Source organism: Mus musculus, chromosome 3, assembly GCF_000001635.26.
Source record: "Mus musculus strain C57BL/6J chromosome 3, GRCm38.p6 C57BL/6J".
Taxonomy (NCBI): Eukaryota; Metazoa; Chordata; class Mammalia; order Rodentia; family Muridae; genus Mus; species Mus musculus.
This window is the reverse complement of record NC_000069.6, coordinates 62,865,563-62,891,634: the sequence shown is the minus strand read 5'-3', so window position 1 is coordinate 62,891,634 and position 26,072 is coordinate 62,865,563. Positions and strand designations below refer to the sequence as shown.

The 26,072-nt window shown below is 38.8% G+C and overlaps 1 long non-coding RNA gene across 3 annotated transcripts; it reads right to left on the bottom strand.

The window, feature by feature from the left end:
• Window positions 1-2,055: 2,055 nt before the first annotated feature.
• Gm40063 lies at window positions 2,056-24,815 on the bottom strand. 3 transcript variants are annotated; one of them, XR_867339.1, is made up of 5 exons: window positions 23,855-23,951; window positions 23,626-23,659; window positions 23,394-23,438; window positions 5,037-5,161; window positions 2,635-2,901 (listed from the first exon to the last, which is right to left on the bottom strand). It is a non-coding gene; the product is annotated as a predicted gene, 40063 (long non-coding RNA). The 3 variants fall into 3 exon arrangements; XR_867340.2 differs by lacking the exon at window positions 5,037-5,161 and having other exon boundaries at window positions 2,056-2,901; window positions 23,855-24,815; XR_867341.1 differs by lacking the exon at window positions 23,626-23,659.
• Window positions 24,816-26,072: the final 1,257 nt, after the last annotated feature.

Genomic DNA, 26,072 nt, shown 5'->3' with positions numbered 1-26,072 from the left:
TTTCCCCTTGAGAAGCCTAGTCCCCCTTTTCTCAAATATGTTCTAGACTTTCAACAGAAAAACTCAAGAAATATTGTCACGTAATTATCACTGTTCCACAGAACAAAGATTGCAAGGAATCTAAACCAAATATCCTTTTATGAACAGTATGAACAGAAATCTTAACATAATCCTCTTATTGGCTGGTTTTACCTTAATTTGACACAAGTTAGGCTGATTTGGTAAGAAGGAATGTCAATTGAAAAATGCTTCCAAAAGATAGTAATAGCTTATAGTTATTTTCTTAAATAGCAATTGATTTGGGAAGGCCCAACTCACTGTAGGTGGTGATATCCCTGAGCATGTTCTTCCAAGATGTAGAATAAAGCAGGTTCAGCAAGCGAAGAGGAGCAAGCCTGCAAGCAGTGTTCTTCCATTGTCTCTGCTTCAGTTCCTGTCCAAAAGTTCCTGCCTTGTGTTCATACCCTGCCATCCTACAATGATGCTCTATGATGTGGAAATATTCAATGAACTAAACCCTTTACTCCACAAGTTGAATTGGGAATGGTGTTTTATCACAGCAACAGGAACTCTAACCAGAAGACCTCCAAAGATGTAAACAGTCATACAAAATCTCAGGAATCATTAGTAATGCATATATCTTATAAACTGAATTTTCATTTGTCTCAAAGGTAAAAAAAAAATAGTTTAGTTCAATTATTTTTTTAAATCATGTTTTAGCTTCAATATAAATTTTCACAGAGATAGCTCAGATATTAGATTCTATAGCACTTAGCAAAATGCCCTGTGTCCAATATCTTAGATTACATCTACCATTGGCTTGTATGGCAGCTTTCCTCTTGCTTTGTAAAGTCTCCTTACATTCATTGTTCTTTACATTATCTCTTCTTCTGCCTTCACACTCACAGCCTGAAGCTTTCCACATTAACAAAGCTTCCAGGAACAGGCTTCAGTTGTCAACTTTAAGTGCCTATTATAAAAGAAGAGTTTCTTTCTGAAAATGATCTGCATACAATTCTCTGTTCTGTTAAATGTCCTCACACAGACTGCAAATGCTTACCTAAAGGGGAAGGCTGACCATTGATGCCATGGCTCACTGTAACAAAATTACTCTGAATTGAATAGTTGATGGTGCAGGGGGTTGTGGAAGAAAGAAGGACCTGGGCATTTAGAAGTCATGGCTATAAAAAGATAAGCAGGAGACGGCTTTCTAGATGAAATTTCTAGGGTGACTCCATCTGAGAGTTTCAAGAATGGAAGGATGATGGTCGTGACAGACCTTATGAAAAGTTGTGCATACAGCTAGATTACCCATGAAATTTGTACACATCTATCAGGTTAGAGGAGGACATGAGGAGGTGTTGATGCTATGTTCAGCAATACAACAAATGTCATAAGGGAAGGTTAGCAAATTTGAGGGCTGAGGAGGGGCATACTAAACGTTAGCATAGTATACTAAGACTTGAAATTTAAAACAAACAAAAATAAGAAACAAAGAAAACTGATCTGGCAGTTCTCCATAAAAACAAGAAAGTAACAACTTCTATACACATATGTATATGTAAGTCCATGTGTATGTTCATGTGTATGTATATGGTGCACATGTTTGTACATGTCTAGGGCAGAGGAAAACCTCTAGTGTCATTCATTCATCAGGCATTTTTTGACTTTTTCTCTGCCTTGAGACAAAGTTTCTCACTGACCCACAACTGGTCAGGTAGGTTAGCTTGTTTGGCCAGTGAGTTTCAAAAGTCTTCCTGTTCTCTGTTTCCTCAGAGAAGGGGTTATAAGCATGTGTCACCAGAAGTGGCTTTTTACTTAGGTTCTGAACTCAAGTCCTAGTGCCTGCAAAGTCCAACACCAATTTCCTCCCTTTTGCTATTTGTGCACACACTGATTATGTCACCAGGAAATCACTTAGGGTTATGTGGTAGGCAAAATTACTTTATTGCTAAAAAGTAATTTTAAATATATCATCTTATAAGAACTTAAGCAACAAAGGCAGAAAATCATCTGCTTCTTTTTCCTTTTTGGTATTCTCATTCCTACTTTAGGAAGAAACAAGAAACATAAAAATGTTGAAAAATAATATGTATTTTTTTGAAAGATTGTAAGAATTATCGACAGTAGAAAACTATAAGAAAAGAGTGGCTTCCAGACATAGTAGAGTAACTATACATATGAACTCAAGGTGCTTGTGGCAGCATGCACATGCACATGAATTATGTAAGCTCAAGATAGACCAAATTCTAGCATTTCCTAGATAAGGAGCTATTGACAACTAATAGCTGCTGGTTGAGTAAGAGAGATAGAGTCAGTTTTCTTTAAAAGTGTGTGTCATCTGGATCATTGTGGGGAGCCGCCCTCACATTCGCTGTTACAAGATGGCGCTGACATCCTGTGTTCTAATTGGTAAACAAATAATCTGCGCATGTGCCAAGGGTAGTTCTCCACTCCATGTGCTCTGCCTTCCCTGTGACGACAACTTGGCTGATGGGCTGCAGCCAATCAGGGAGTGATACGTCCTAGGCGGAGGATAATTCTCCTTAAAAAGGGACGGGGTTTCGCCATTCTCTCTCTTGCTCCTGAAGATGTAAGCAATAAAGCTCTTGCTCTCTTGCTCTCTTGCTCCTGAAGATGTAAGCAATAAAGCTTTTGCCGCAGAAGATTCCGGTTTGTTGCGTCTTTCCTGGCCGGTCGCGAGAATGCGTGTAAGAGATCATGTTCAAGTGGATGGCCATTTATCCAATAGTATACAAACAGTACAAATTGGAATCCATGGGTTTTGTTTTGTTTGTAAAAAGACATCTGAGTTGGGTAGGTTGAGGAGGGGTAGGAGAACTTTGGAAAGGGCGTTGACTATGCTCAAACTGCAGTCTACAAAATTCTCAAAAGTACCAGCTAAAAAATGAGAAGAGAAAAAAGGAAAGTTGATGAGATTGTGAAATAACTATCGATTAATTCATTTTCCTATATAAAATCAAGTCAATATATAAGATGAAGTATACAATCAAATAAAAATAATTTTGAAAGTGTGGATGAAATTAGGCTGTGTTTCAGTTTACTGAATATTTGTGGAGTTATTAAACATAATCTCTTTTTTAAGTTTAAAACTATACATTTCTATTTTCTAGAAACTTCAGTAAAATAATGAACCATCATTTTAAATTTCTTTAAATACAGAGAAGTCATTCTAAAATTGGTCAATCATGGCATAGTGGATACTGTTAATTCACTATTCAAGTCAATAACAACTTCACTTTGGCATGCATTACTATTCATTTAAAATATTTTGATTAAAATTACTTAAAGGATTTCTTTCATTACCCAATGTTTCTATATATTTAATGAGAAGCAATGCATTACTTAAGCATTACTCTGGTACCATATGAGAAAGAATCATTTTGCTTTCAGACAGAAACCACTCTACACACATTCAAATGTTAGCGAACATGCCTATGTAAGTTTTATTGAAGAGCAAAGAAATTACAGATAGTTTTAGATTCTTTTGTCATATTAGTACAATTTAGTCCACTTATGAGAATAAAGAGTGGAGGGCTGGAAGGTGTTATGCTCAGCTGGACACAGGAGAAGTTGAGAGCTGCATTAAATTATGTGCTATAAAATAGAGAAATTTTGTGCAAGAGAATGGCTCAATGTGCCTGACTGAGCTTTGCCTGGGAAGGTTTTTATCAAAAGAAGTAACATCATATGCTGGTAGAAATTATAGCAGAATGCCACATTTACTTTATAATGTCTCCAGATGCTAGAAACAGAATGATACAGCAAGACAAAACCATCCATTGCTATAATTATTTTAATCTTTGCTGTGTTGTTATAAAGGATTTCATTTTTGTAAAATTTCTTTTGCATTTTAAAGTGCTCTTCCAGCTAGAGTTTAAGGTTTCTCCTAAATTGTTCTGCATTCTTTGCAGACAGCATTCACTTGAGCCCTGCCTGGACAAGACTGCATTTAGCAGCCCTGTTATTCTTTGAAGTTAAGAAAAAGTGACAGGGGTGTGCGGGAGTGCTTTGGGAATGAGAGGACTTTACATTCTTAAGTACCTTTTATGGAATTTCTATAATTTTCTATAGCACAATTCATTTTAATACTTCAAAAGAGATGAATAACAGATTCTATCAATTTTTTAGATCCAAACATTAAATCACCTCAGATTCTAGCGTCATTCATGTCAGTGACTACAAGAACTGTAAGCATAATTTTCAAACTTCTAAATCTTACTAGGAAAAAAAATCCTGCTTCTTTGATGAACTCAGCCATCATTTTTATAAAGATCACTCTGGTTTCAATTCACACTTGAGAGTGCTGAGTAACATAATCAGGCACAAAACCCCACTAAGAGCAGGGATTCCTTGGAGGGATGCAACAAGTACACATCACACTTGGGAAAAGTTTAAGACAGTAAGCTATAGACACATTCTCAAGAGAAATGTAATAGATCAATTTACATATCAATGAAAAGATGAGTTACAGATCTTCAGCTAAGAGTGTTCATTCTGTCTGTATGGCACTCAGATGGGATTTCTGCTACGGAGTCCAAAAGCTGTGGCTTCACTAGCAGGTGAAGCCGTATTTCCTATAATACCTATGGTAGATTATCTGAATGTGTTTTCATCTTTATTTAGGGGTTAAATTTATTTGATGGGAAATAGACATGATTTTGTAATATTTATGAGGCTTATATAAAATGGAGGAGCGACTAAGCTCATGATAATGCCCACCCAGAAATAGTGTCAATAAAGTGATGAAAAACTTTAGTGACTAATATTTTCCTCGAGTAAACTTTATTTACATAATGGACCTAAACACTATAAATAACACAAATTCTATAATATTTATCTGGTAGTACAACTGAAAGAATCATATCTAGAAATCTCTTTACCATTAAACAATATCAAAGAATTATTTATTGAACCATTAATCTTTATTCATCAAATACAGTTGAAAACCAGAGACATGAAGGGAACATCTGGGATAGAATAAAATTATTTTGGTAATAAAATGTATGAATTACCAGTGTCTCGTAGGACCATCAGTATATTTTGGTCCTAACCATAGCTTCATAGATGACAAGGCCCAAGTTGAACGATCTTTTGCATCAACAGAGGAAGATAAAGCCACTTTATTACATGTAAAACCCTTAAAGAAAGTACAAAACACATGAAGACAGATTCAATACTTTTACTACCTGTTTAGCCCTGTGGGTGACTAACTTGAGCAATCAGTCATACAAACTGCAAGTAGCTATGAGCATTCTAGGAGAAAGACTGTATTGAACCCCTCAGCACTCAGATGTCATTTCCTGCAACCTACTCCCCTGACTATTAAAGACCTAAGGGAATGATGCCAGAGTAGAGTGATAGAAAACTAGAAAGTGACAGTGGAGGTCAAGAAATAAGCCTGAAGAACAAGGACATGGAGCTGGCTGCAGAGAAGAGAACATCCCTGGCTCAGATGATGCTTTCTCTAATCTTCCCTCTAATGGCAATCAAACATCATTTTCCACTGGGGAGGGCAGGCCAGAGAAAAATTTCCTCCCTGCTCTTATTAGATTGTGATCCTTTCTTCTCCCTGGGGTTGTTTGCCACAATGCCATTAGGACAAAGGGAACAGAGTACAAAAACAGGGTTTCAGATGGCCCATGACTACAAAGACTTATCTCCAGGATCAGACTTGGGGACACAGATTAGTTTTCCTCAGGATGATTCAAAGGGTATATAGTTATGGGGAAGAGGGTATGAATAATCAGGGTGGGCAAAGCTCATTGGCTGAAGGCTAAGATTCTGAGATGCCTCATTAGCATGGGGAGGCATTCCAGGAATCTCAGGCGCTTGCTGAGGAGATTTTCATCAGGAGAAAAGAAGGAAACCTGTAATCCCACCATGTCTATATGACATTTCACAGGTAGCGGGAATAGAGATTTCAAGCTCTCCAGACAAGGTCAAAGAAGGAAAAGCCATGCTGGTAAAGAGAGAATACCGTTTTGCACCAAACTCAGGGCTTTCTGATAATGTCAAACTTTGACTTTAGTTAGCAGGGGGATATTAGCTCCTTTCCAGTTTTTGCTGGTGTGAAACTCAACATACCCTCTCTGTATTGAAGTGGTTAATGCTTTAACACTAATTGGTTTCATTTTCTCATTACTAATCATCTCCTAACTGTGTGTTCAACATAACAGCAGCTCCAGCTTCATTTATGGCTCTTATATAGAATAAGGAAGAGAAACAATTTAATATGTAGTCTGAACATGGCTCCCAAGGGGATTGTGTAAGCAGAGCCTAGGTTTTATTGAAGGTGTCCTAGGGTATCAGGATTCTCTGTGGAAGAGAAGAACACATGTGAGTTGACCTTGGTTAAATATTAGCAACTTAGCCTTGGAATCTAAAGATAACTTTCTGTTCTGCAAGATCTCACACAGCTCAACTTCCACTCTGAGGCAGAAAAAAAGTTGTCTGAGCATTATGACTTTTGTCCTCTTGTCTTCCCAGGAAGGCTGAAGTGGTTCACTGGAGCTGCCTTGACTTTGAGGAGAGATGTCTTTAAAAAAAGGTCAGAACACCCAAGAGTCTGTCTTCATAGACACTTCAGAATAGGCACCTGTTCAGCTCTCATCTTTGTGGAGAGATTACGGGAACAAATTACTTTGGCCATAGTAAAGGATTTTTACTCATTTAAAGCATCTATTTCTTTATTATCAATTGCCATGGAACAAAATATAATCAATGTAAGTGTGACAGGAAGCTTGAAGTCCACTTGATTGCAATCTGTGCTTCATTTTCATAATTACATCTACATTTGTTCACCTTCAATGGCTTTCTAATCAACCCCCTTCGCCCCTCAAATGAAGGTTCAGCTATTGCTTCTGATCTAACCTCCATGGAAAAAAGGCAGGCAGGAGGCAGATTCATCAGAAGTGGCAGTGAACGCTGAGTCGCCTGTTTTCTGGTTCAATGTTTCGAGAGTTTTGGGGTTAGGGAGAGGACTTAAAGGATCATAAGAGGTTAATGAACAAATGGATTAAGGATGTAAGGACTATGGGGACCAATTCTATCAGTAGACAGTTGAGATGACTTTATATAATAAAGTCACAGAGTTCATATGGTGAGTAGGCTGGGATGTGTTTCCAAAGACCCTATAATATCATACCAAGGCAAATGATTTGTAGTGTCTGGAAAAACATGTGTCTATGAATGAGTCTATTTTCATTCTAGTTCTTATAAACTAGAGATGGTAGTATTGTTTTGTGGGTCCAGGATGATTAAAGCTTTGCTAAAAATGTACATTCACAGAGTCCAGAATAAACACAGCTGTATCACATAGGATGACTTGTTAAACTTAACACCCAGCTACAGTAGTACCACTTCTGGTACAGAAGTCATACTTCTGGCTGATAAAATGGATTTAATAACAACATGAATTCCCCAACACTCATATTTATGGCTCTTTTACAAAAGCTCATCTTAGTATCGACCTTGTGCTGAAAAGCAGATTTGTCAGAAAACAAGTCACAAACTAAATTACTTATTTCACAGCATACTAATGTTGTTTAATAAAAAACATTTATTTAAGTTAATTTAGTAGTTCCAAACAAAGTAAATCACATTTATTATGGAAAGTGGAACCTATAACCTTCACATATTTATTCTTGCCTAAGCAATGGAGAGTGAGAGTTCTCCACAGTGATTTTTGTAATGCAATAAGTTCTAATAGAAGCATTGGTTTAATGGCTTCCATTTTATGTAACATGTTGAAACATTTGAGGAATATAGCTTTCAAGAGATCAGAATTCCACTAAAATTCTAACCAGCCCACACAGACTTAATAAAATTATTTTCTTTCTTTGGAGAAGAATCCTTTGTTGTTCATTGAACGCCTACTTACCCTTGGTTTCTTTTATTAGCCAAGAACAATTTGCGCTTTTATAGCCTGAAGAATTATCTGCTTTCGCTGTTCTGGTTGTTATGCACCTCACTGTGGCTCACAGGAAAATGTGTTGAATTACTAACCGCATATCTAAAATGTGATCTTATTTGAAAATAGAGTCTTTATGGATCCAGTCTATTTGAGATGAGGTTATTAGTATGGGTCTTACCTGATATTATTACTGTCCTGGTATAAAGGGGAAATGTGAGTTCAAACACAAATGTGCCATGGAGATGATGAGACACACATGTGAAGATGGAGGGTGGGAATGATGCTCCTACAAATGAGTGGATGGCAGGCAACCAGATTATAGAAAGATAGGAGAAAGGAATCATTTTGGGCAAGGAGGAAGAACGGGGTTTTTTGTTTGTGTGGTTTGATTCGGTTTTGGTTTTTTACTGTGCCTTGATTTTGATTTATTATCATTATCTCCTCTGTAGGCCAATCAATTTATAGAACCTTGTTAGGGAAGTCCCAGAAAATGGATACTTATGTGTTTATAAAAACATAAAGAGAGAGGGGATATATGTTGTGGAGGTGTGGGGGAAGGGGGTGCCTTGGTGGGCCCATGCAGATGCATCCCTTCTGTCTGAGGGACCAGTCACAAGACAGTATAGTATAGAAGAGAGTTTATTCAGGGCATGGGAAGGGGAGTTAAGATTGTATTAGAGGGAGAGAGAGAGAGAGAGAGACACAGAGAGAGAGAGAGAGAGAGAGAGAGAGAGAGGAGGTCAGCCCTGAGCACAAGGAGAGAGATCTGGGAGCAGAATGGAATGAGGAGAGAGCGGGGAGGGGGCAAAGGACAGAGAGGGAGCAGGAAGGCAAGAGCAACAGAGAAAGGGGGGGGGGCTAATAGCCCTTTTTATAGTGAGTCAGGCATAACTGGCTGTTGCCAGGTAATTGTGGGGTGGAGCTTAAACAAAATGCTAACAAATACTAATCTCAATGTGGGTGAGATTTTGATTAATTTGAAGAATGTCTCAAAATCCTAGCAAAATCCCACCACAAGGTGTTTAACTTCTCAAGAGGAATCTAAGTGAAATAGACAGCTGGGAATTGCCATCTTGGCTCCTTCTGCCTTCCTGACAATTTCCTCTAAAGAACTTCACATAGGAAAACCAGTGGATTGCCTAAGCTAAACTTTAAACGGTCTTAAAACAGCAGATATTTTAGTCGAATGACTCATGAGACTTTGTACTATAGACTGAAGAACATAAGTACTACTAATAAGATATGTACTGCACTTCAAAGAATTAAGTTTGTACTCTCAAAAGCAATCAGGGAAGAGATAATCAGTTTCATCTTAGCATCACTAAAAAGATTTATATCTTACATACATAATGATTTTTATTATTAGGCAAAAGTAATTCTAAAGAACTAAATAAGGGACCTCCAGCTATGTTGATAGCTATAATTTAACATTTAATACATATTAATGTAAGAGAATAATTTAATAGCAGGTTAATTATGTAAAGTTGCTGTTTAATTGAATAAGAGGCAGAACCATAAGGGTTCATTAGGGACTTCTAGTTATCTTCATTTATATGAGAGACTATTAGTGCTAAGTAAGGTATCACTGGTTATACAGGATGCCAATGTTAAACTAGATTGTACTTGTCTTTTGATTTGAGAAATAAAATATGAGCACCATCTATTCATTTTAGATGCCTTTTTGGGGTGCAATTTCTTTTAGCTAATTCTCCTTGTTCATACTTTTGCCCCCTTTCTTCCTTCCCACCCCATGGATAAAGGACAAGAAAGTAATTTTCTTTTTTCTTTTTTTTTTTTTAAAGAACACAGGGGACTATCAGTTCCAAGCAGGGAAGAAACTAGAACATAGAAACCCCCTAGCACAGGTGGAGATATAGGCAATTGTGAGCCACCTGACATGGGTGCTGGGAACTGAACTCAGGTCCTCTGGAAGAACAGCAGGTACATGTAAGTGCTGTGCCATCTCTCCAGTCCCTTTTTCTTTTATTTACAGTTTGCATTTATTATAGGGCTGGAGAGATGGCTTGGCACTTAAGAGGACTTACTACTGTTGTAAAGGACCTGGATTTGGTTCCCAGGAACCACACACTGGCTCGAACCATCCATAACTCCAGTTCCAGGGGATTAAATGCTACCTCTTCTGACCTTCACAAGCACCAGGTATGCACCCAATGTGTATCCAGAGATGTGGGCAAAACATGCACACAAGTAAAATAAAATAAATAAATCCAAAAATTGTTAATGTTTTCAAAATTGTTCTTTGTCCCAAACCAGGTGTAACATTCCAGAATAGCATGGATCACAGGGACTGAACTGAAAATAAAATGTAGCTGCCCTTCAGCTGTTGGATGTTTCAGTGAGTTTGCAGTGTGTGGTGAACCCTGGAACATACGATGTATCCATTACATGTTTCCTGACAAAAGGGCAATGCAGGACTAACCACACTAATACCTTTCTGACATGAGTTATGTCTTTCCTATCTTTGTCTTTGCAAATTCTCTTTCCTGTTCTATTCCCATCTTTCATTGCCAGGAGTCTGCCCATACACTAGTTCTCTCTCAAAGACATCCAAAGGAGTGGAGTATCACACATACTTTCACTGGGTACAGCCACCTGTCTCAATCAACTCCATAGTGTTCATGAATGCTTGCATACATACACATATACCTACACATCCTCAAAAAACAAAACATATATACATTTGGAAGGATGGATGGAGCTGAGTCCTCCATGACTACCTCCTATTTCTCTGGCCTTTTTATAGACAAAAGTTCTTAGAAAATTAATTCATAGATAAAATGGTACACAAAGGGGAATTACAAAAGGATGTTGGTATTAAGTTCAAAGCAGTGTACTGTTCAGTAATCCCATAAATTCAAAGCAACGTGGCCTTGCCTTATCATAGTGTACACCTATGGCTTCACAAATTTGTTCCAAGTGTATTGTCTTTTTATGAAAGCTCACTGTTTCTTTTTACTTCCTAAAATAAGCTTATGGCCAAGAGCAAGGGACAAGAACAAACCCCCATCTATGCCCTTGAATTTCGAATCCCCCCAAGCCTTTGTGTTCTTTGGGATCTTCTCTGTTTAACCCTGGATGTTCTAGAACTCTTTCTATGTAGACCAGGTTGGTCTCAAACTCCCAGAGACCCACATGCCTCTGCGTCCCTGGTGATGTGTGCACCACAACCACCCAGCCACTTTTCTTTTATTTACTCTTCCCCAAATTCTCTTTTCTTTCTGCCTCCTGTTGATCTAATCCATAGTCCGATTATTCAACCATAGTTTTCCTTTCAGTCTTCTCTAGAGTATTGGATGGTTTCTGCTTTTTCCTCTAACATTCAAGAGTGTGCGGTTTTGTGTGTGTGCGTGTGCGCATATACATGTGCGTTCTTAATAATTTAACTCATTTAAGGTATATATCCCCTCAGGTCTCATTTTCATGATATTTTATAGTGTTTTTTAAACATAAAATAATACATGACAAAAATACCAATTTGCTTGAATTTTGCACAATTATCCCATATATGCTTAATGACTAGAACATGTTATATTGTTATGCTGTATAAAATAAGTTATACAGATATAAACTGTGCCAAACATTGCAAAACAAATAGTCCATGTTTAGTTTGGTCGTGCTGTGATATAAACATTAACAAGCTCACATATGGTGTGGTAATTCTGAGACCCTGTTTGCTCATCCTGTGTTATTATTGTTACTTTTTTTTTCAAAAATTTTGCATAGAGATTTTTTTTAACCTTGTGACAAAATTTAAAATCAAGTCCCTCAAGTCACAGCACATGCACGTGCAGAATTATGAGCTATTTGTTCTTAATGTTTTCCACAGTTGATGGGCTAACATAAGATGATGCTTGAGAGGGAGGGCTATGCCACAACCAGGCAGTAAGGACCACCTGCCTCCAGATGAGCAAGAGAACAACTAGAACAGAGGTAAGTAGGAGATATTCACACAAGAATAAATGAGCCGCCCTTCTGTCATGGAGTATTAAGAACACTGAAGAGCCTCAGCAGCAGCGGTCGCCATCTTGGTTCCGGGACTCAGCAGAATTTAGGAAATTAGTCTGAACAGGTTAGAGGGTGCGCCAGAGAACCGGACAGCTTCTGGGATGGGCGGAAGCACAGAGCCGCTGAGGCAGCACTCTTGGCGGGCCGCAGACAGCCGGCCACCTTCCGGACCAGAGGACAGGTGTCCGCCTGGCTTGGGAGGCGGCCTCAGCCTCAGCAGCAGCGGTCGCCATCTGGGTTCCGGGACTCCGCGGGACCTAGGAAATTAGTCTGAACAGGTTAGAGGGTGCGCCAGAGAACCGGACAGCTTCTGGGGCGGGCAGAAGCACAGAGCCACTGAGGCAGCAGCCTGGGCGGGCCGCAGACAACCGGCCACCATCCGGACCAGAGGACAGGTGTCCGCCTGGCTTGGGAGGCGGCCTCAGCCTCAGCAACAGCGGTCACCATCTTGGTTCTGGGACTCAGCAGAACTTAGGAAATTAGTCTGAACAGGTTAGAGGGTGCGCCAGAGAACCGGACAGCTTCTGGGACAGGCAGAAGCACAGAGCCGCTGAGGCAGCACTCTTGGCGGGCCGCAGACAGCCGGCCACCGTCCGGACCAGAGGACAGGTGTCCGCCTGGCTCAGGAGACGGCCTCAGCCTCAGGAGCAGCGGTCACCATCTTGGTTCCAGGACTCCCTGGAACTTAGGATTTTAGTCTGCACAGGTGAGAGTCTGCACCACAGAAGCTGACAGCTTCTGGGAACTGCCAAAGCAACACAGCTTCTGAGAGAGGCCCTGTTTTGGGCCTTCTTCTTCGACCAGGAGGAGGTCCAAAAACAAGATATCTGCACACCTTCCCTGTAAGAGAGCTTGCCAGCAGAGAGTGCTCTGAGCACTGAAACTCAGAGGAGAGAATCTGTCTCCCAGGTCTGCTGACAGACGGTAACAGAATCACCAGAAGAACAATCTCTAAACAGAGTCAACTATACCTACTAATTCCAGAGATTACCAGATGGCGAAAGGTAAACGTAGGAATCCTACTAACAGGAACCAAGACCACTCACCATCATCAGAACCCAGCACTCCCACTTCGCCCAGTCCAGGGCACCCCAACACACCCGAAAACCTAGACCTAGATTTAAAAGCATATCTCATGATGATGGTAGAGGACATCAAGAAGGACTTTAATAAATCACTTAAAGAAATACAGGAGAACACTGCTAAAGAGTTACAAGTCCTTAAAGAAAAACAGGAAAACACAATCAAACAGGTAGAAGTCCTTACAGAAAAAGAGGAAAAAATATACAAACAGGTGATGGAAATGAACAAAACCATACTAGACCTAAAAAGGGAGGTAGAAACAATAAAGAAAACTCAAAGTGAGGCAACACTGGAGATAGAAACCCTAGGAAAGAAATCTGGAACCATAGATTTGAGCATCAGCAACAGAATACAAGAGATGGAAGAGAGAATCTCAGGTGCAGAAGATTCCATAGAGAACATCGGCACAACAATCAAAGAAAATGGAAAATGCAAAAAGATCCTAACTCAAAATATCCAGGAAATCCAGGACACAATGAGAAGACCAAACCTACGGATAATAGGAGTGGATGAGAATGAAGATTTTCAACTCAAAGGACCAGCAAACATCTTCAACAAAATTATTGAAGAAAACGTCCCAAATATAAAGAAAGAGATACCTATGAACATACAAGAAGCCTACAGAACTCCAAATAGACTGGACCAGAAAAGAAATTCCTCCCGACACATAATAATCAGAACAACAAATGCACTAAATAAAGATAGAATACTAAAAGTGGTAAGGGAAAAAGGTCAAGTAACATACAAAGGCAAGCCTATCAGAATTACACCAGATTTTTCACCAGAGACTATGAAAGCCAGAAGAGCCTGGACAGATGTTATACAGACACTAAGAGAACACAAATTCCAGCCCAGGCTACTATACCCAGCCAAACTCTCAATTACCATAGATGGAGAAACCAAAGTATTCCACGACAAAACCAAATTCACACATTATCTCTCCACGAATCCTGCCCTTCAAAGGATAATAACAGAAAAAAATCCAATACAAGAACGAGAACAATGCCCTAGAAAAAACAAGAAGGTAATCCCTCAACAAACCTAAAAGAAGACAGCCACAAGAACAGAATGCCAACTTTAACAACAAAAATAACAGGAAGCAACAATTACTTTTCCTTAATATCTCTTAACATCAATGGTCTCAACTCCCCAATAAAAAGACATAGACTAACAAACTGGCTACACAAACAAGACCCAACATTTTGCTGTTTACAGGAGACACATCTCAGAGAAAAAGATAGACACTACCTCAGAATAAAAGGCTGGAAAACAATTTTCCAATCAAATGGTATGAAGAAACAAGCTGGAGTAGCCATCCTAATATCTGATAAGATTGACTTCCAACCCAAAGTCATCAAAAAAGACAAGGAGGGGCACTTTGTTCTCATCAAAGGTAAAATCCTCCAAGAGGAACTCTCAATTCTGAATATCTATGCGCCAAATACAAGGGCAGCCACATTCATTAAAGAAACTTTAGTAAAGCTCAAAGCACACATTGCACCTCACACAATAATAGTGGGAGACTTCAACACACCACTTTCACCAATGGACAGATCATGGAAACAGAAACTAAACAGGGACACACTGAAACTAACAGAAGTGATGAAAGAAATGGATCTGACAGATATCTACAGAACATTTTATCCTAAAACAAAAGGATATACCTTCTTCTCAGCACCTCATGGTACCTTCTCCAAAATTGACCACATAATAGGTCACAAAACATGCCTCAACAGATTCAAAAATATTGAAATTGTCCCATGTATCCTATCAGATCACCATGCACTAAGGCTGATCTTCAATAACAAAAAAAAAAAAATAACAGAAAGCCAACACTCACGTGGAAACTGAACAACACTCTTCTCAATGATACCTTGGTCAAGGAAGGAATAAAGAAAGAAATTAAAGACTTTTTAGAGTTTAATGAAAATGAAGCCACAACGTACCCAAACCTTTGGGACACAATGAAAGCATTTCTAAGAGGGAAACTCATAGCTCTGAGTGCCTCCATGAAGAAACGGGAGAGAGCACATACTAGCAGCTTGACAACACATCTAAAAGCTCTAGAAAAAAAGGAAGCAAATTCACCCAAGAGGAGCAGACGGCAGGAAATAATCAAACTCAGGGGTGAAATCAACCAAGTGGAAACAGGAAGAACTATTCGAAGAATTAACCAAACTAGGAGTTGGTTCTTTGAGAAAATCAACAAGATAGATAAACCCTTAGCTAGACTCACTAGAGGACACAGAGACAAAATCCTAATTAACAAAATCAGAACTGAAAAGGGAGACATAACAACAGATCCTGAAGAAATCCAAAACACCATCAGATCCTTCTACAAAAGGCTATAATCAACAAAACTGGAAAACCTGGACGAAATGGACAAATTTCTGGACAGATACCAGGTACCAAAGTTGAATCAGGATCAAGTTGACCTTCTAAACAGTCCCATATCCCCTAAAGAAATAGAAGCAGTTATAAATAGTCTCCCAGCCAAAAAAAGCCCAGGACCAGACGGGTTTAGTGCAGAGTTCTATCAGACCTTCAAAGAAGATCTAATTCCAGTTCTGCACAAACTTTTTCACAAGATAGAAGTAGAAAGAACTCTACCCAACTCATTTTATGAAGCCACTATTACTCTGATACCTAAACCACAGAAAGATCCAACAAAGATAGAGAACTTCAGACCAATTTCTCTTATGAATATTGATGCAAAAATCCTCAATAAAATTCTCGCTAACCGAATCCAAGAACACATTAAAGCAATCATCCATCCTGACCAAGTAGGTTTTATTCCAGGAATGCAGGGATGGTTTAATATACGAAAATCCATCAATGTATTCCACTATATAAACAAACTCAAAGACAAAAACCACATGATCATCTTGTTGGATGCAGAAAAAGCATTTGACAAGATCCAACACCCATTCATGATAAAAGTTCTGGAAAGATCAGGAATTCAAGGCCCATACCTAAACATGATAAAAGCAATCTACAGCAAACCAGTAGCCAACATCAAAGTAAATGGAGAGAAGCTGGAAGCAATCCCACTAAAATCAGGGACTAGACAAGGCTGCCCACTTTCTCCCTACCTTTTCAACATAGTACTTGAAGTATTAGCCAGAGCAATTCGACAACAAAAGGAGATCAAGGGGATACAAATTGGAAAGGAGGAAGTCAAAATATCACTTTTTGCAGATGATATGATAGTATATATAAGTGACCCTAAAAATTCCACCAGAGAACTCCTAAACCTGATAAACAGCTTCGGTGAAGTAGCTGGATATAAAATTAACTCAAACAAGTCAATGGCCTTTCTCTACACAAAGAATAAACAGGCTGAGAAAGAAATTAGGGAAACAACACCCTTCTCAATAGTCACAAATAATATAAAATATCTCGGCGTGACTCTAACTAAGGAAGTGAAAGATCTGTAAGATAAAAACTTCAAGTCTCTGAAGAAAGAAATTAAAGAAGATCTCAGAAGATGGAAAGATCTCCCATGCTCATGGATTGGCAGGATCAATATTGTAAAAATGGCTATCTTGCCAAAAGCAATCTACAGATTCAATGCAATCCCCATCAAAATTCCAACTCAATTCTTCAAGGAATTAGAAGGAGCAATTTGCAAATTCATCTGGAATAACAAAAAACCTAGGATAGCAAAAACTCTTCTCAAGGATAAAAGAACCTCTGGTGGAATCACCATGCCTGACCTAAAGCTTTACTACAGAGCAATTGTGGTAAAAACTGCATGGTACTGGTATAGAGACAGACAAGTAGACCAATGGAATAGAATTGAAGACCCAGAAATGAACCCACACACCTATGGTCACTTGATCTTCGACAAGGGAGCTAAAACCATCCAGTGGAAGAAAGACAGCATTTTCAACAAATGGTGCTGGCACAACTGGTTGTTATCATGTAGAAGAATGCGAATTGATCCATACTTATCTCCTTGTACTAAGGTCAAATCTAAATGGATCAAAGAACTTCACATAAAACCAGAGACACTGAAACTTATAGAGGAGAAAGTGGGGAAAAGCCTTAAAGATATGGGCACAGAGGAAAAATTCCTGAACAGAACAGCAATGGCTTGTGCTGTAAGATAGAGAATTGACAAATGGGACCTAATGAAACTCCAAAGTTTCTGCAAGGCAAAAGACACCGTCAATAAGACAAAGAGACCACCAACAGATTGGGAAAGGATCTTTACCTATCCTAAATCAGATAGGGGACTAATATCCAACATATATAAAGAACTCAAGAAGGTGGACTTCAGAAAATCAAACAACCCCATTAAAAAATGGGGCTCAGAACTGAACAAAGAATTCTCACCTGAGGAATACCGAATGGCAGAGAAGCACCTGAAAAAATGTTCAACATCCTTAATCATCAGGGAAATGCAAATCAAAACAACCCTGAGATTCCACCTCACACCAGTCAGAATGTCTAAGATCAAAAATTCAGGTGACAGCAGATGCTGGTGAGGATGTGGAGAAAGAGGAACACTCCTCCATTGTTGGTGGGATTGCAGGCTTGTACAACCACTCTGGAAATCCGTCTGGCGGTTCCTCAGAAAATTGGACATAGTACTACTGGAGGATCCAGCAATACCTCTCCTGGGCATATATCCAGAAGATGCCCCAACTGTTAAGAAGGACACATGCTCCACTATGTTCATAGCAGCCTTATTTATAATAGCCAGAAGCTGGAAAGAACCCAGATGCCCCTCAACAGAGGAATGGATACAGAAAATGTGGTACATCTACACAATGGAGTACTACTCAGCTATTAAAAAGAATGAATTTATGAAATTCCTAGCCAAATGGATGGACCTGGAGGGCATCATCCTGAGTGAGGTAACACATTCACAAAGGAACTCACACAATATGTACTCACTGATAAGTGGATATTAGCCCAAAACCTAGGATACCCAAAATATAAGATACAATTTCCTAAACACATGAAACTCAAGAAAAATGAAGACTGAAGTGTGGACACTATGCCCCTCCTTAGAAGTGGGAACAAAACACCCTTGGAAGGAGTTACAGAGACAAAGTTTGGAGCTGAGATGAAAGGATGGACCATGTAGAGACTGCCTTATCCAGGGATCCACCCCATAATCAGCATCCAAACGCTGATACCATTGCATACACTAGCAAGATTTTATCGAAAGGACCCAGATGTAGCTGTCTCTTGTGAGACTATGCCGGGGCCTAGCAAACACAGAAGTGGATGCCCACAGTCAGCTAATGGATGGATCACAGGGCTCCCAATGGAGGAGCTAGAGAAAGTACCCAAGGAGCTAAAGGGATCTGCAACCCTATAGGTGGATCAACATTATGAACTAACCAGTACCCCGGAGCTCTTGACTCTAGCTGCATATGTATCAAAAGATGGCCTAGTCGGCCATCACTGGAAAGAGAGGCCCATTGGACACACAAACTTTATATGCCCCAGAACAGGGGAACACCAGGGCCAAAAAGGGGGAGTGGGCGGGTAGGGGAGTGGGGGTGGGTGGGTATGGGGGACTTTTGGTATAGCATTGGAAATGTAAATGAGCTAAATACCTAATAAAAAATGGAAAAAAAAAAGAACACTGAAGAGAGTCGTATTTTTTGACAGCCCAATAAAAATAATAGAAAGTAGCAAAACTGAGGTACTCATTTCTGTCCTATAGGTACAGAGGGAAAATGGACAACATTTCTCACAGGCTTGTTTAGATTCATGCATGATAGTGTTTAAATCTGCTAGTAAATCATTCTGTTCAGGACAGAACTGAAATTTGGGGCATGTATCACAGGTATGCTTAATGATGCCAAGTTTTTTTTTGTTTTTCATATTAGCTCATAGTGAATTTATGGCTAAACATTGTAATAACCATTTTACTGAGAACTAAATAGAAGCATAGAGAGGCTGTGACTACCAAGACCCTAGTAAGGTCCAGGTGTAGGATTAAAGCCTGAACAGCTGCTCTTGTTGCACAGTTGGCATGTCATATTTCATAACCTTGGGAAATGGTAGCAGGAGCCAGCAGAACATAGGTCTGAGCATCAAGGAAGCTTTCTGTACTCAGCACTGTCATGAATTCTTCTGTGATTGCAAAGATCAAATCAGAGTTCTTTGAGAAATTTGCAGGCCCATTTCTGTTGGGTTTTTTTTTTTTTTTTCAGTTTCTAAGACAGATGATATATTTAATTTTATATAGAAGTACATTTTCTTTTATTTCCTAGTTGAAGCACTAAGAATGCTAAAAAAAATTGATGATGTCTTATAGCATATGGATCACTTTATTTCAATATTGATTTAGTGCAGATTCCTAAAACTAAATATTACAGGTCCGCTTTATTCATAAAACAAAGCAAACTTTACAAGGAATCAAGTTGAGGGCAGGAGAGATGGCTCAGCAGTTCATATGATTCAGTTCACTGGCTGCTCTTGGAGATATTCTGTGTTCAATCTCCAGCCACCACATGGTGACTCACAACCATTTATAACGTAATCTGATGCCCTCTTCTGGCATGCAGGTACACAAGCAAATAGAGCATTCAAATACATAAAACAAACAATTACATCTTTTCAAAAAATGAAATCAAGTTGAATATCCCAGTAATCATATGTAATATCAAGACACTTAAAATTACATGATGAAGACAGACAATACTTGGTAGTTCTGACATTAAAACAAGAAGTAACTTTCAAATACTTTCATGATTATATAAAAATAAATATTTACAAATTCCCATGCTTCTTATGTGATAATAATACATAAAAATCATATGTACAAAAATGAGAGAAGAAATATTATAAATTAGATTCTTTTTCTCTTAATCCAATATACCTTTGATGAAGTATTATCATCAGCAAACATTTATAAAGTGCTACTAGTATCTGGAATGATATTTGAAAGGCATTGCTTAGAGAGCAAATACTGACACTTATTTTTTTTCTGAGAGAATATAGACATTCAATAGGTGAAGCATCAGGGTGTACATACACTATTCCCTATGTTGTATGAACAGGAAGACCCCATACAACATGAAGGTTTGGGGGGGATTCCAAATTTAAGGGTGTAGTAGGGATTTGTTCTTGTCCCTTGTTTTTGTCCATATCCTCATTTTAAGAAGTAAAAACAAGCATTATATTTTCAGTTTACACCAACCCTATTGGAAGTCACTTGTATGAACAATGTGTTTTTATAAAGACCGGGATATGTTTTGTAGAGTGTGGTATGGTCTAGTTGGAGGGTGGTGTCTCAGCAGGTACCCCCTGCTGAGGTATCCCTGCTCTCCAAGGTACAAATCATTTGACAGGTCTAGTATAGATTAGACTTATGGGGCATTGGAAGGGGAGTTGAGAAGGGAGTAGAGGCAGAGAAAGATAGGGGACAGAAAAGGATTGAAGGGGGGAGGGAGAGGAGAGAAGGAGAGAGAGACAGAGAGACAGAGACGCATATAGAGAGAGATGGGAAGGGAAGAGAAGGAGAAAGGTGTCAGAGACGAGAGTCAAAGAGAGAGAAAGGAAAGGGCCTTTTATAGCAAGTCAGGCCTACCTAGCTGTTGCTCCATAACTCTTGGGCGGAGACCAGAAGGAATGGCAACAATGAATGTCTCACATCGAGTGAGAAGTGGCATTTTCATATCAAGGGTTCCTTATTAACTGTAGCATCCATAGAGTTATAGGTATAGTGAAAACTTTTATTCTGTGATAAACCACGATCAAGGCAGCTTATAAAAGGGTTTATTTGGGGTTCATGGCTCTGAAGTCCATCACCATTATGACTGAGAAAATGGCAGCAGGCAGCAGGCAGTAGGCAGGCAGCCATGGTGCTAGAGCAGTAGATGATCTGTAACTGAAAGCAGGAGGCAAAAAGCACGATGGAAAGAACTTTGAAAACCTCAAATCCTGACCCCAATCACAGTCTCCTCAAAGAAGGTCACACTTCCTAATCCTTTCCTAATTGTTTCAGCAACTAGAGATTAAGTAGTCAAACATGAACCTGAGGGGCCATTCTCAATCAAACCACTATAGAAGGATAAGCTGATAAAGATGATTCTATTTAGGGAGGGGGTATAAAAGCATTGTAAATTTATGCAATATCTTAAAGGTAGTTCTACAAAAATAATTAATATTTACAATTGAACATACAGATATATCTTTCATAGTCATTATTTGATCCTATTGTGTGTGATTCTTTCATGTGAACTGAAACACAAACAAACACTTCTTTTGGTATAAGTATTTCAGAAACAGAAGACTGGATGAATATAAATGCCAAGACAAATTTGGTAAAGTCACTGCAATAACAATTTGTTAAAACGTTGCCTGATGTTATGGCTCAGATAGCATTGTCCAAAGGAACAAAAAAGGAAAATGCAATCCGACAGACATACTGCTTTACATTTGGTCTATTCTGCTGACTCCACCCTCATGTCCCTGGCCTCTATTGAAACCCATTTGCTGTGATTACCTCTTTGAGAGGTTGATATTACCTCTAAACCTTTTAGCTAAACCTAGACTAGCTGAATTTTGAGTTTTATTGAGACCAATGACAAGTTGTGGTTATATTGCATTGTGTTAAAATGAATTCTCATTTTGTGCTCTGTTCTGATTGTAGAATAATTGCACGACTGTTTTCAATCCAAATGCTGAAGCCTGACTGTGTAACACCATTCAGAGCTGTGATCATCCCTACTCTGCATTTATTATTAATAAAAAACAGTCCTATGCCCAGATAACTCTATTTCAGTAGTACAAATAATCTATCAGGATTTGCCAAAGGGTGACTTTGCTTCCTGCATTGTTAGAATCATTTATTTTATGAATTTTAGAAACGTGCAATTTCCTTAATAAAGGCCACTTATGCTCCCTCATGAGCTACCGTATTATAAAAAACTTTCCTTTACAGTTAAAAATTGTTCTTGCCTGCTTCCTGTGTTTTGGATATTATGTGCAATTTGTATATCTAAATGATTGAAGATGGAAAAGTACTTCAACTATGGGCAGTGGGATTGAGAGCCTGTGTGGTACATGTGTTTGCATATTCCTCTGAAATGACAAAAGGGCAGATATGAGATGCTGCCCATTATTGTTATTGTTTCTCTGCCACAGAATGGGACTTTAATGTGAGTTAAAGCAAAAGCATCTTCCCTGGTAAAGTAAATGAATCTCACAGGACTGTAACTTTGGAATGACTTGCTGTACATGGTAGGTGCAGATGTGGTTTCTAACAAGCACAAGTAGCTTTCCAAGCAAAACTTGGTCTCTGGGGAAGTTGCTGTGTTCTCTCCAAAATAGTCTTTGGCTAACAATTCATAGCCATATAATAATGGGGATGCTGGCTCCCTTCAGGTACACTGCAGTCATGGGCTCTTTGAAAGAAAGTAAGGTTCTTACTAAAAAGCAATGGGTAAAAGTAACACGATAAACATGCATAATTTTCAGCTCCAAGTGAAGACAAATAATACCAATGTCTTTCACTCACATCTATGTAAACAGCATCTAAAATGAAACTTCTACAAAGCATCTGGGAAATGCTAGTTATTGGTTTAAACCTAACATATATTTTCTCTTTTAAAGTAAGTAAAAAATAATCTGTGCTCTGTTCACAGGTAAAAGTGAAACATCTTTTTCTAATACACATACAGACACAGAGATACACACACACACACACACACACACACACACACACACACACACACACACACAGATACAGAGATAGAGACACTGACCCAGACCCATAGAGAGACAGATAGGCAAAGCTAGAGAAACAGAGATAATATAATGAAGGCTGGCTTAGTCTAATGAACTAAGTATTAGAGAAGTCAAAGAATTGAAGTAAGCCAGCTTCAAAGTACTGTTATTGTATGCTGAACAACATATGTCTTAAAGTATATAAAGAATCAGTAAAAGTAAATTCTAAAATATCTTTTTAAAAAGCTGTACTACTTATTCCAAAAATTCAATTCAACAGAAAGAACCTACTGGTCCACCAAACATATCAGTGCTGAGATGGCTTCTGCTCTTACAAAAATAAAAATAAGCTCTGTGTCTTCTCATTAAAAGAAAAGGAAATAACAAGAACAATCAAAGCAGCTCACATCATGATAGTCACAGTGTGTATGTACTGATGAATTATGTATGCAGATATGGATTTTTGTTTCCCTTGGTTTCTCTTAGAGTCTTTTTCCCTAATCGATAGTCACTTGTAAATAAACTAGGGTTTGCCACAACACAAATTAGTTGAATGGATTAAGAAACAATATTCATCTTTTTGTTATCTACAACAGACACACCTTGTTTTAAAAAACAGGCTTTCAAGCAGAATGATGAAAATAAATATTACCAGAAAATGGAACCAGGAAACAAAGAGATGTCACTCTTCTGCTCACTGAAAAAAGAAATATCAAATCAAAGTTATTCAGAAGACATCAAGAACAAGAGAATAGCCAACAGAGAAGACATTACAGTCCTAAATGTAGACACAACAAACTCTGAAGCACCAAAGTTAAGGAAAAATAAGTTGCTGGACCTCAAATAACAGACTAATCCCAGCTCAGCAACAGCATCCCACTTACTTTAATGAGCTACTTCTTCCAGTAGACTATTCATCTGAGAATAATGAAACAGGAAAACATCAGAATTAAATGGTTACATACATCAAAGGGGCCTAATGTTTATCTAAAGAATAGTCTACCAGACACCAAAACATATACATCCCACTCAATAAGCCACAGAAGTTATCTTATACTGGGCACACAGAACAAATTTCAATATAGAAAGGTTTAAAAACTCAATGTATCTTACCTGACCAATAAATTCCCAAATCAAGACCAAGTAGGCTTCATTCAAGAGATGCAGGGATGGTTCAATATATGGAAATCCATCAATGTAATCCACCATATAAACAAACTCACAAAACAAACAAAACAAAACAAAAACATGATCATTTCATTAGATGCTGAGAAAGCATTCAACAAAATCCAACACTTCTTCATGGTAAAATCTTGGAAAGATCAAGAATTTAAGGTTGACACCTAAATATAGTAAAAGCAATATACAGCAAACCAGTAGACAACATCAAACTAAGTGGAGAGGAACTTAAAGCAATCCTACTCAAATCAGGGACTAGACAAGACTGCCCACTCTCTCCCTATCTATTCAATATAGTACTCAAAGTCCTAGTCAGAGCAATTAGACAACAAAAGGAGGGCAAATGGATACAAATTGGAAAGGAAGACGTCAAAATGCCACTTTTTGTAGATGATGTGATAGTATACAAAAGTGATCCAAAAAAATTCCATCAGAGAACTCCTAAACCTAGTAAACTTCAGCAAAGTAGCTGGATATAAAATTAACTCAAACAAGTCAATGGCCTTTTTCTTTTTTTTTTTAATTAGGTATTTTCCTCATTTACATTTCCAATGCTATCCCAAAAGTCCCCCATACCCTCCCCCTACTTCCCTACCCACCCACTCCTACTTTTTGGCCCTGGCATGCCCCTGTACTGGGGCATATAAAGTTTGCATGTCCAATGGGCCTCTCTTTCCAGTGATGGCCGACTAGGCCATCTTTTGATACATATGCACTAGAGTCAAGAGCTCCAGGGTACTGGTTAGTTCATATTGTTGCTCCACCCATAGGGTTGCAGATCCCTTTAGCTCCTTGGGTACTTTCTCTAGCTCCAATGGCCTTTTTCTAAACAAAGTATAAACAGGCCTAAGAAGAAATTAGGGAAACAACACCCTTCACAATAGCCACAAATAATATAAAATACCTGGGTGTGACTCTAATTAAGCAAGTGCAAAATCTGTGTGACAAGAACTTTAAGTGTCTGAAGAAAGAAATTGAAGAAAATCTCAGAAGATGGAAAGATCTTTCATGCTCATGGATTGGCAGGATTAATATAGTAAAAATGGGTATCTTGCCAAAAGCAATCTACAGATTCAATGCAATCCCCATCAAAATTCCAACTCAATTCTTCACTGAGGTAGAAAGAGAAATTTTCCAATTCATCCGGAATAACAAAAACCCTAGGATAGCAAAAACTATTAAAAAAAAAAAAAACCTAGTCTCAAAAAAAACCTATTCTCTAAAAAATCTTCTGGTTGAATCACCATCTCTGACCTCAAGCTATACTACAGAGCAATTGTGATAAAAAAAAACAAAACAAAACAAAAAACAAACAAACAAACAAAAAAACCCTGCATGGTATTGGTACAGTGACAGGCAGCTCGATCAATGAAATAGAATTGAAGACCCAGAAATGAACCCACAAACTTATGGTCACTTGATCTTTGACAAAGGAGCTAAAACCGTTAAGTGGAAAAGAGACATCATTTTCAACAAATGGTGCTGGTTTAACTGTCAGTTAACATGTAGAAGAACGGAAAGAAGGAAGACCAAAGTGTGGATTAGAATGGGGAACAAAATACCCATGGGAAGAGTTACAGAGACAAAAAGTGGAGCAGAGACTGAAGGAAAGACCATCCAGATACTGCCCCACCTGGGCATCCATCCCATAAACAACCACCAAACCTAGACACTATTGTGGATGCAAGGAAGCACTTGCTGACAGGAGCCTGATATCACTGTCTCCTGAGAGGATCTGCCAGTGCCTGACAAATACAGAGGTGAATGCTCTCAGCCAACCATTGGACTGAGCACAGGGTCCCCGATGGAGGAGCTAGAGAAAGAACCCAAGGAGCTGAAGGGGTTTGCAGCCCCATAGGAGGAACAACCATGTGAACCAAATAGTACCCCTCCCCAGAGCTTCCAGGGACTAAATCACCAACCAAAGAGTACACATGGTGGGACCCATGCTCTAGCTGCATATGTAGCAGAGGATGGCCTTGTTGGTCATCATTGGGAAGAGAGGCCCTTGGTTCTGTGAAGGCTCTGTGCCCTAGTGTAGGGGAATCCAGGGCCAGGAAGCAAGAGTGGGTGGGTTGGTGAACAGGGAGAGTGGGGAGGGGATAGGGAGGAAAGGGGATGACATTTGAAATGTAAATAAAGAAAATATCTA